The sequence below is a fragment of the Phyllobates terribilis genome, unplaced genomic scaffold (assembly GCF_046119375.1).
Source record: "Phyllobates terribilis strain yellow unplaced genomic scaffold, ASM4611937v1 Scaffold_12__6_contigs__length_324123572, whole genome shotgun sequence".
NCBI lineage: Eukaryota > Metazoa > Chordata > Amphibia > Anura > Dendrobatidae > Phyllobates > Phyllobates terribilis.
The window spans coordinates 66,124,723-66,137,141 of record NW_027362772.1 but is presented as its reverse complement, the minus strand read 5'-3'; the positions used below and the strand labels follow the sequence as shown (position 1 = coordinate 66,137,141).

Sequence of the window (12,419 nt, the reverse complement as noted above, 5' to 3'; positions counted from 1 at the left end):
GTCACACGCGTGGGACCAGCGCCGCCATCGTGGAGCGGAAGCCATTAGAAGGCCCCGAGTCACCGGCCATACGGGTGAGCACCACACGGTACACTCAGGGACGTGGGCTACTTATATCTGCTTCTAGCAAGGTAGCCAGAAGAGTACAGTCAGTTTGGGAGGCCTACAACTCCGCCTGGCCAGGGGAGATCCCATCTGCTCAAGGACTGACCAGGCCCCGTTCGCTAGCAAGTACTCCGGGAGGGTCTATCGTTGTTACCAGTAAAGACCCTGAATTACACCGCACCGTCTCTGAGTGGTTCCTGCTACCCTCATCTTCCACGTCGGCTGCCCTGAGGCCATACCCCTCCCGTTGGGGGTTATACTATCACGCTGCACAATTCTACGCCGGCCTCAGCGGTCTGCCCTGCAGCGACAGCTCCATAGCTGCAAATCAACGGGTGGCGTAGTCGACACTCCAATAACATCTATCAAGACTGCCACACACTGAGTTGACTCCCTGGGCACGGACCGGGTCCCCGCCACTCGGAGACTACAACCCTCATCTGATCCGGTTCCGGGTAAGCCCCCGTGCGCGAGACGCTGCGCGACACAGCAGGCCCAGGGGCGCGTCATAAGTGCTCAGCGCAGAGCGCAGGATAAATGTGAGCATAGCCTTAATGCGATCTTTGGGAGACATAATAAACAAATCAGTAGCAGGTGAAGAATTGGTTTTATTTATTTTTACGCCATTCCTCGTGCGGTATAAGTGATGAGATTACTTTATTCTTCGAGTCGGTGCGATTACAGAGATACCAAATTTATATCGGGTTTTTATGACTGACAGCTGTCACACACTAAGAGACGCTTTTTTTTTGCAAAATGTAGTTTTTGCATCGCCATATTTTGAGAGCTATAATTTTTCCATATTTCGGCCGACAGAGTCATGTGATGGCTTGTTTTTTGCGGGACGAGTAGACATTTTTATTGGTACCATTTCTGGGTACGTGACATTTTTTGATCGCTTTCTATTCCGTTTTTTGGGAGGTAAAATTAACAAAAACCAACAATTCAGGAATTGTTTTTTAAGGTTTTTTTTATGCCGTTCTGCATGTGGTAAAAGTGATAAGGCACCATTATTCTTCGGGTCAGTATGTTTACAGCGATACTACACTTACTGTATATTTTTTTATGTTTTGGCACTTTTACACAATAAAACAATTTTATAGAAAAAATAATTTTTTTGCATCGCTTTATTCTGAGAGCTATAACTTTTTTATTTTTTGGCTGATAGAGCTGTATGGCGGCTTTTATTTTGCAGAACAAGATGATGTTTTCAGCGGTACCATTTTTATTTCCATTTTGCTTTTTGATCGCATTTTTTTCCACTTTTTGTTTGGTGATATGATGAAAAAGCATAGTTTTTTGCTCCGTTTGTTATTTATTTTTATTCCGGTGTGCACAGAAGGAGTTAATTAGTGTGACAGTTTTATAGATCGGGTTGTTTCGGACGTGGTGATACCAAATATGTGTACTCTTTTTGTTTTTGCGTAAATATACGGATTTATTGGTTTAATATTTTATGTATTTATTTTTATTTATTTTGTGATTTTTTTTTTAACAGTTTGAAAACATTTTTTAGACTTTTTTTTACATTTTTACTTAGTCCCTGTAAGGGACATTAATTTTTATTTTTCTAATCACTGTTCTCATGCAATGTAATAGACATGTATTACATTGCATGTGAAGTTTGCTGACAGTTTCACACTGTCTGTCTCCTGCCAGGCTTCAGCTGCAGGCTGAGTCTAGCAGGACACCATATATGGCAGATCTGGAGGCGGTCATGTGACCTCCAGCTGCCATAACAACGGCAGGTCCTGGAAGGCATCAGGGGGCCGTTGGAGAGGTAAGTGGATGACCCCCTCTCCTCTCACTATCTTCTATATGCCGCGATCACTATAGATCGCGGCATATAGAAGATAGGAAAGGGTTAACATCATTGGGACCTGATCCAATCAGGTCCCGATGATGTCCCCTGTCAGAGCTGTCGCTCTGAACCGCAACCGCAGCACTTGCAGGACCCTGGGGGTCCTGAGGGCTGCGGGACCACCGACCGTTCATAAACGTCGGCGCTGCACAGAGCCCAGGCAGCGCCGACGTTTATGTACAGTGGGCGGTCAGGAAGTGGTTATTTGAAATCCGGGGGGCAATTAGCTGTTTGCTTGGTGTCATTGGGAATCAGGTGCAGATCTCAGTTCTGACTCATACATTATGTTAAAAGCAGACTCAGGTCATATGGACAGGGATTGAAAAAAACATTGAAATCAGTAGTCTTTGCAGATGTCAACATTTAGTTATTATGTTTGTTTTTCTTGAGCATCTTGGTAGTCAGAACTAATTAAAAAGTTTTTATCCTCTTACTATATTGCAATCATCATATTATATAGCACTGTATACTTACAATTGCTCATTTTACCTTTCTACCCTGCTAATTCATCTCTTTTCCATTACGTCTCTGACATCACGTGATTACAAACTGACTAGCTGAATTCTTCTATGTAGAAACAGGAGGTCAATTTTCCCTGCATAAGTCATGAGGCACTGCAAAAGTCTCTGGCAGTGAGAAGAAGGGAGCAGCTGGGTCAGGAGTTGAAGAGGGATATGATTTATGCAGGGAAAAGAGACTTCCTGTTTCTACATAAAGAAGAGAAAAGAGAAGAATAAACGGGGTAGAAAGGCAAAATGAGCAATTGTAAGTACACAGTGCTGTATAATATGATGACTACAATGTCTTAAGACGATTTTACACTTTTTAAAGTGGTATGACTATGCTCTTCGCAAGTCATCTCACCTACAACCCTTTTGATACATCTGACTTTGGTTGCAGCTGCCTGACACTAGCTGCTATAATTCAGCTTTACTGCTGACTACAGTAATATCCTCAAACTCTTTTCTGTGTCAGTTTCACCCAGTGATACAGTACATTCCAATGTATGTCTAGTCTACTAACAATGTAGCATACAAAGTCACAGGAGGGGAAAAAATAACCTTTTTTTTCCTTTTACCAGCCTTTACAGATATTTATTGACATCTTTTCATAGAAAAGGGAAATTCAGAGTATAATTGCCCCATACAATGCAACCTGAAATTCGACAGATTCCTTCCTCATTCCTCATCCGTAAAGGTTATTACCAATATCATCATTCATCTTTTCCATTCTTTTTTTTCAAAGACTGCATGTGCCAGGAGAGTATGAATAGCTCCTTCCAAGATGTGATAAGGCAAACAAGGAAGTGAAAACACCTGCACAGAAGCAAAGAACAAGAAATACAAGAGCATTATCAGCAGTTGGACAGAGACAAAACAGGCTCTTGTCCAACAGAGAGGGAAACTGACCACACAGCCAGAGGTCACGCTATCAAGCCCCAGAGTCCAGCTATGACACTATTATTAAATAGATTTTTCAGTCCGTATGAAGATTGTGTATTTACTTTGTCAATCCATCGCAGAATGGCTGTATAATCTGCACACCTAGGCTGATTGATAGCTCCTCAATGTCCCTCCTCCCTGCTGCTGAATCTCTGCACACCTAGCCTTATTGACAGCTGCTCAGTGTCCCTCCTCACTGCTGTTAAATCTCTGCACACCTAGCCTGATTGACAGTTCCTCAGTGTCCCTCCTCACTGCTGTTAAATCTCTGCACACCTAGCCTTATTGCCGTCTCCTCAGTGCCCCCTCCCTGCTACTGAATCTCTGCACACCTAGCCTGATTGACAGTTCCTCAGTGCCTCCTCCCTGCTACTGAATCTCTTCACACATAGCCTGCTTGACAGGTCCTCAGTGCCTCTACTCCCTGCTGCTGTTGAGACCTCACTCTGCTCAGTACAAACTGCAGCGGTCAAGCTGGATTAGAGGAGACTAAATACATTTGGTCTCATGAGTTTGCTCACTTTCAGCCAGAATAATAATTCATATTATCAGGATTACACAGTCATTCTGACATGGATTTTTAAAGTAAGTACATTAGCCTCATCAGGACTAAGAGATCTATATAATAATGTATGCAGTATGTACAGTGAAATCTGGTGACAGATCCTTTTTATGTAGATAAAACATAGTATATAAAAGCGCACCATTCTGTGGATAGATTGTAATTCGTATTTTTCAGAATTATATCACTTGGAATATGCCCATCTTAAAAAAGTATAAAAATCTAAAATTTTTGTGCTGAAAAGACGTAAGGATTGGTTCTGCGACAACTGTGCACTTTTTTCTGCAGTTGGAAAAATTCTGGATAACTAAAAATTGTTTTATGACTGATATCCTATATGAGTCATCTTTTGTTCTTTCCTTATCGCTCCTGAGTTGTGTTAGTAAAATATCTACAGTGCTTCTTGTTCTAGGTGTCATACACATTAGGTAAATGTTGGACTAGTCTGCCTATTTTGTCAGGATCGGCAACAGATCTAAGGTTTATGAGGTCCTGCTGATTATTCCAGACCTACAGATATTTAAGTAAAGAAGTATCAGGCATGTTGAATATCAACATGTCCCATCCTATGTTTCCATATGCGTTCCCAAGGAATGCAAATTGCTTCACCATATCTGTGCAGCTGCTCAGCAATGTTCAGCAAAAGACTTCTAAGATATGAAAAATGAAAAAAAAAACTATTATTTTATATGTTGATAGGCAGAAGAGATAGTTTTTTTTCCTTGTACTGCTCCAGACTCCATGGTCTAATTATTATTTATTTTCGTTGAAAGTTACTGATGGCTATATTTATGGCCAGAGGGGTAATCAGACTGACTAGGAACTCACTGACAATTTTTTAGCTGCCAGATGGGGGAGGAGATTGACTTGGAATTATATTTACAGCTGCCAGATGGGGAAGGAGACTGATTATTGGTGTTGTGGAATGGTGAAATAGTGAGAGTGAGAGAAATGTGTCATATGAGACTGACCAGCAACATCCCCCCTCCCCCCCACAATAGGACAGGATATTAGTGCAAAGTGGTAAACAGAGGAGGATAAAATGTTTTGAAGGGTATATTTTTTAATGGAAACAGCACACCAATTCAAATGTTGATGTTGACCGTAATCTAATTGGAATAAGTCCACTAGAAATAAGTTTGCTTCCAAAAAATAATCCAGATAAAGATAATAAAATGTCATCTTATCATACCACCATCCACAAATCTATGTAGATAACTAGAAATTATAACCTTACTTTAAAGATATTGTCTCATTGTACAGAGGGGCACTGACTGGGGGAGACCTCCTTATTACATCTATGTTCTATTGTTTGTATCCTCATAGGACATGCAGATAGAGTGTTGTCTTACTAAGACTACTCCTTTAATGATAGATACTTAGTGAAACAGAAACAGCACGCAGATACCAAGTACTTTCCTGGATGACCTCTATTTCTCCTTCTTAACCTCTTTTATTTTTATTTATTGAGTGCTATAACTTTTTGATAACCTTTAAAGAACAAATATCTAATGTTTAATGTGTAACTTGGTATTAGAAATTGAATGTTCGTTGTAAGTGGACAGAAACAAGTTTGCCTGCCCTAGTTAGACTGCTATATCTGTTGCAGATGTCAGAAATTGTCACAGATGTGAGAGAAGTGTTTCAAGTTTTAAAAAATTGTTACGCGTGTCATCATGTTCAAGTTTGTTGCCTTATGTAAGGGTGTTGAAACCATCAAGCTGGTTGTCTTTATATAAGACTAAATTGTTATGAGTGTCATCATGTTCAAGTTTGTTGCCTTATGTAAGGGTGTTGAAACCATCAAGCTGGTTGTCTTTATATAAGACTAAATTGTTACGAGTGTCATCATGTTCAAGTTTGTTGCCTTATGTAAGGGTGTTGAAACCATCAAGCTGGTTGTCTTTATATAAGACTAAATTGTTACGAGTGTCATCATGTTCAAGTTTGTTGCCTTATGTAAGGCTGTTGAAACCATTAAGCTGGTTGTCTTTATATAAAACTAAATTGTTACGAGTGTCATCATGTTCAAGTTTGCTGCCTTATGTAAGGGTGTTGAAACCATCAAGCTGGTTGCCTTTATATAAGACTAAATTGTTACGAGTATCATCATGTTCAAGTTTGTTGCCTTATGTAAGGGTGTTGAAACCATCAAGCTGGTTGTCTTTATATAAGACTAAATTGTTACGAGTGTCATCATGTTGAAGTTTGTTGCCTTATGTAAGGGTGTTGAAACCATCAAGCTGGTTGTCTTTGTATAAGACTAAATTGTTACGAGTGTCATCATGTTCAAGTTTGTTGCCTTATGTAAGGGTGTTGAAACCATCAAGCTTGTTGCCTTTATATAAGACTATGTACCACCAAGGTTGTTGCCTCCTTGTGAGTAAATTTCTTTTATTGACTACAGTGTGTTCTTGCATCCTTCCACTGTCCAAAGTAGGAATCTACTCTACCACCAATGGCCAGTACATCCTATCATACTTAAAGGTAACATGTCAAGTCCCCTCAACTGGTCCCATGTTTATTCATTTATTCCAGTAATACCAATATTGGTGCCAATTCACCAAGTCTGGCATCATTCACACTTGTATTGATGAGGAAACGCCCTTTAGTGAGAGATGTCTTATTCATTAATCCACTGTTAATGAATTGGGCACGTCTGAAAGTTGTGTGCGCCTCCATGCACCTTGCCATATATTTTACAGGACTGGAGTAAGATTTTCTGGCCCATCTGTTTTGGGAGTAAACAGACTGTGGTGACACGCCCTCGCCCCGCCCAACCTCTTCACCCTTTGCCAGATCTGGGCTAAAGAGGCATGAAAACACAAAAAATCAGAACATTTTTGCAAAACTCCACCTTTTTAAAAACTTTTTGAAGCGATTTACGGCAGAATTTTGACGAAAACACAAATGAAACGAGGCCATTGTGTTTTGGAACTGCACAGATTTGAGAAAAATCTACTTATCGACAGGATCTGGCTTTATGCTAATTAATCAGGACTAGTCTGATGAGGCGCTTACTTTCTGAGACTAGTCCAGGTTCAGTAGCTGCAACCACGCCTCCTGGATGTGATTGACAGTCCCTGCATTGCCAGCGTTTTAACAATTTGCACTCCTTTTATCATGTTTCTTCCCTCGTCATAACTCTTCTCTGCAGTGGGTTTTGCCGAAGCTTATGCTTTTGGATTGGCAAGCTATTGCAGAGCTTTGATAGGGGAAGACCGATGCCAGGATTAGCACAAACTCATTACACCATAATGTGGAAGGTGGAACTGTCATCTGCTTCATTACCACCATGTGACAGGTCTCAATCAGTAACTATATGGAGAGCCTCTGTGGTACAGTCCATGCAGTTTCATCATACAGGTGATTGAGATTGTGATTCCCTGAGAGAACAGAAAATAAGTAATGCAAAGGGTATTACTATAAGATCATGTGACCGGATGGAAGAAAAGTATTTAATCATGAATTGTCAGGAAGAAAAGAATAATTAAATGCAGTAAAACTGGGTGAATTATAAATGCATTGTGTGAATAGTAACATAATGCAAGACAAAGATTATTTTTTCTTTTTTTTTTTTAAATCAAAGGTTTATTGATTTTCATACATGCAATACAATCGTAAATGATTAACAATGATTCAGAATAAAGCAGTTACAAAACCTGTTTAAAACTACTTAATAAATCCAGTCGCAATTTTCAAGTTCTACAACAATAGGTGTATACCACTAGAAAAAGGAAAAAACATCTAAAAATAAACAAAATAAAGAGTATAGATAAAGGAAGATATGTTGAGAAGAGGAGTAAGGGGGAAGGAAAAAAAGAAAAAAGAGAAAGATATGAATAAGACAATAAACAATTGAAGAGAAGTAAAAAGAGGAAAGTCTCTCACCAAGTCCTGTACTATCCAAAAATGCATGTCAAAAGTTTTCCAATCATCGAGCAAAGAGAGGATAATTGTTATAATACAAAAATTATTAAGTAATTATGCATCAAGATGAAAGTCCAACACTTACAGGTGGTTAAGTCTGGTGTCTCCCTAAACATAATCCAGGGAGCCCATGTATTACAGACCTTATCTGAATTTTTTTCATGATCTGACCTATTAATTGTTCCATTCTGAAAATATTGTTGAATTCTGACACAAATTCAGATTTTTATGCAAATTTTCAGCTGCGTTTTGCACTGACAGCAAAATCTATGAGAAACCAGAATTCTCTGTTCACACGTTGTTTTTTTTGTTGTTGCGTATTTTGTGCCTTGGTTGGGTTTTTGGAATTTAGAGCATGTCACTTCTTTCAGCGTTTTTCACCCATTGGAAGTAATTTATTTTTGTGATTTTACCATCCTGTCTTAGTCACTGAGATGGTTGTTTGTGTTAGGAGAGTTTAATTAAATTAGTGATGTGTAAATTGTAAACATTAGCCTGAGCTACCTGTGAAATTGAACAATGTCTGTGCAACTGAATGGCAGACCCCATAGTGTGAAAGTAAATAGTGTCAAACAAACTCAATGCATTGCCAGTGTCTAAACTATTCCTGAACAATTCACCTCCCCCGCTATGCCAAAACCAAAATGATATTTTTTTTCCACTGAACTTTATATACATTCATAAAGAGACAAAAGGACAGTGAAAAAAACGCTGAAAAAAACGCACAAAAAATGCAGCAAAAAACGCAGCAAAACCTGCGTTATTTACGCAGCTGATTTCCTACCAGAGTTGGGTTTTGCTGCAGATTTATGACGGTGAAAAAACCAAACATGTGTGAACTTAGCCTAAGCCTTTCGTAAATTAAAATATTGAGAAGTCACTTAAGGAAAGCAAGGCTAATTCCAATGAGGGTTGTATCCTGTGTAGAGAAAGTTTGTTATACAGTTCAAATATTGCAATCCATAAATTCTTAATAGGTGGGCACAACCACCACATGTGAGCCTATGTGCCCCTCTCCCTCAAACATCTCCAACAAGTATCTGGACTTGAGGGAAATGTAGAGTGCACAGCAGAGGGGCACCTCTACCACCTGGATAACACCTTATAGTTCCTCTCCTGTGACACCGAACAGAGCGGGGACTTCAATGTGAATAGAAGGATTTTGGAAGGTTCTGAAGTCTTCCCAACTCACTCAAAGGGGTGTCTTTAAAAGCTGTTTGATCCTCCTGGAATAACCTTTATAACAATGAGACGATGTGGTCCGGAGGGCTCCCCGCCAAACACATGTTTTCAAAAGGAGTGAGGGGCCTAAAAACATCAGTCTGCTTGGATACCGATTTAATAAAACTTTTTGATTGTTCATAAAAAAAGATGTACCTGCAGGCCTACTCCTCCCACCTTTTTGGATTTGCTTAATAGATAATAGGATATGCTTAGATGGTTGTGAGACCAGACAAATTTAGTTATGGCCTTCTTGAGTCTAGAAAAAAAGTAAGCAGGAAAGTAAAGGGGAATTGTTTGAAAAAAATTTTTTAAGCGTTTCTCTAAAGATCTGCAATTAATCATTGCAAGACAATGGTTATGTCCTTGTCAGTTCTCTGATCTGATATTAATTATCTAGAATTCTTTCCATGACTGTATATTGTTTCCTCCGACGTTGTTGATGCTGTCGTCTTGGTCGATTTGGAAGTGCCGCGTATTTCATGTCACTCTGAAACAATGCAAAATAGAAAATGATGAAAGAGAAATGTCATATAAGGAAATCCCTGTTCATGGTTTCCATATATAATAATTAATGCAGCCATTGTGAAGGGATTCTCTTGTTCTGGAGGATCCAACACATTGATGTACTACACAGATTGATTTGAATGATAATTATGTAATACTCCATTTCACCTCTTAGTGGCGCTGTAGTTCAACTGGAAACTTACTTCAAAGATTACACCTGTTTTTGGAATTTCAGCAGTTGGACACCTTGTGATTAGTTTAGCCATTTTTGCAAAAAAAAAGAAATATGCAAAAATGACCACACCAGTCTTGATGCGGGGAGCGAGCTGGAGTCAAAGGCTACAGATTTATTAAAAAGTTAATCCAGTGCCTCTGAAAAGTGGTGTGCACCTTACTGTAGATGTTATTCCAGTTTGAAACTGGAGTAGGATTTGTGGGCATCTCTCATCATGAATTTGACGAGCAGGGACCTCCACATTTCATTACTCCTCCATCCTGCCCCAGTTTCACCCACTTTGTCAGACCAGGGTGAAAATGGTTTGAAAACGCCAAAAGTCATAGAATTTTAGCGCAGCCTCACATTCCACCAACATTTTGAGATTTTCCAAAGCTTTTTACTCCAGAACACTCACGTAACAGCTTTGAAGAGTTGGGTTCTCGATGATGAAATCGCCCAAGAATTAGTATTGCCGGCTGAGGATTAGAAATTACTAACTGTACTGTCAGTGGGTCTTTATAGGCAATGTTCAGGGTCTATGTATGATTCCATGGACTGTAGTTGTGGGAAATCAGTTAGTTTAATTAGTTTTGATGTAATATCTTTACTTTATTGAACCTTGACTTTTATCGACACTGTGACATCGAAGAGGAAGGTTGCGTTAACTTTTTGGCTTCACATTTACATTCTCCAGATTCGATCTCAGACAACGTATGAATGGATATGTAGATCCAAGAGATCAGACTAAACTTAACATCATTTTGTAAAGAAATATTGTCCACATCGTGAAACTTGGAGAACCTAACCGGAAGGACACAACATGACGAAGAGCTTCCCTTCGACTGGACTCCAGCTTTTTGATCCACTTTTAGGTTTCCTGTACCTCCTTCTAAAGCTCTAGTTATTTTATTATTTTTATGGCCTGGACACTTTGGAGGCTCTCATGGAAGAAGAGGAAGAAAATACATAATTCTTTTTGTGTACAATGTTGGCCAAAAGGTTATTTGAAAGAAATCACAGAGCCGAAATGGGTGGACTGAGCCAAGTTCACCATTCATCATTGCAATTTAGTAGACGTCTTATGTCGCTCAGCCGCAACTTGTCGTCGTAGCCTTTTTCGGTTTGTTAGATCTGAATTCAGGAAGATAAATTGATTTCTGTTTTATAGGGACTGACTTCACTTTATCTGGATTAACACTCTGGGAAATAGGTTCAACTAAATGGCATCATATCTTGAATGTGGCCAAAAAACTCATGAAAGAATATAGTTACGTTAAAACCAAGCACACCATTGTTTTTCTTATGAAATTCTCAATAAGTTTGATGTGTCGCATGACCCTCTTCCCATTGAAAAAAATAAAGTTGGATCCAAAATGGTCGACTTCAAAATGGCCACCATGGCCACCACCAATCTGGAAAAGTTGTCCCCCTCTCATATACTAATGTGCCACAAACAGGAAGTTGATATCACCAACCATTCCCATTTAATTTAGGTGTATCCATATAAATGGTCCACCCTGTACTACCTTAAAGATCCTTTATTTTGAGCAACACTTATGAACATATGAGTGAACAGGAGAGAAGGAGGTCTTGGGAAGAAAGATATCAGGAGATTAGTTTGGAGATAAATGAAGGAGACAGATTATGGAAGGCTTTGTAAGTCTATGTTAGTAGTATAAACTGTATCCGTTGGGAAACTGAGAGGCAATGAAGAGATTAGCAGAGAGGAGAGACGGGGGAGTAATGAGGAGAGAGGTGGTTTAATCGGTTATAAAACAAGTATGCACAATAAAAAATGGGCCATGTGGGGAATTTATCAAAAGTTGCTCCTGCCACTTTTAAAAAAGTTGGTGTACCCTGGGTATGGTTAGCTATCCAGCCTAGAAGGGATTAAAGGTTTTTTTTTCCTGAACTGATATTGATAACCTAGCTGTAGGACAGAGCACTAATATTAGATAGATAGCGGGCCTGAGTCTTGGCTCCCTCATTGATCAGCTGATTAAAGGGTCCACAGCTCTATGTCCTCCACACAGTTACTATACCTGTTACTGCAGACACTGTAACAAACAAACAGGCTTGGACTGGCCACCGGGGAACACCGGTGAATCTGCAGGTGGGCCCTTATGCAAGAATACTTTGGAACGGTTTGTGTCTTAATTTTGTAAAAGTGCTTAAAAAATATACAAATATGGTATCATCACAAACGTAATGAAGCAGTATAATGTAATGAGTTATTTAGAAAACACAGTAAATAGAGTAAAGAAATGCAAACAAAATAGGAAAAGCATTATGGAACGCTCGCTCCTTCTGCAACAAACTTTCCTACATCCATGATCTTTGCATTACTAACAAACTTTACTTCCTCGCCATCACCGAAACCTGGCTCACCTCCTCTGACACAGCCTCTCCAGCCGCACTTTCGTATGGCAGATTCCACCTTCCCCACACCCCCCCGCCTCAATGGCAAACATGGTGGAGGTGTAGGTTTTCTCCTGTCAGACACCTGCGCCTTCACCAAAATCCCACTACCGCCCTCCGTTACTCTGCCTTCTTTTGAGATGCACTGTGTGCGCA

General features: G+C 39.7%; 1 protein-coding gene across 1 annotated transcript in view; it reads left to right on the top strand.

Annotated features, from left to right (window-relative positions):
- The window catches only part of LOC141172077 (cell adhesion molecule CEACAM5-like), a 119,862-nt gene extending 108,235 nt beyond the window's left edge, over positions 1-11,627 (top strand). Inside the window, exon 12 of the mRNA XM_073655913.1 lies at positions 10,540-11,627. The gene's annotated coding sequence lies outside the window, so the exon portion shown is untranslated. The remainder of the gene's footprint in view (positions 1-10,539) is intronic.
- The last annotated feature ends 792 nt before the right edge of the window (positions 11,628-12,419 follow it).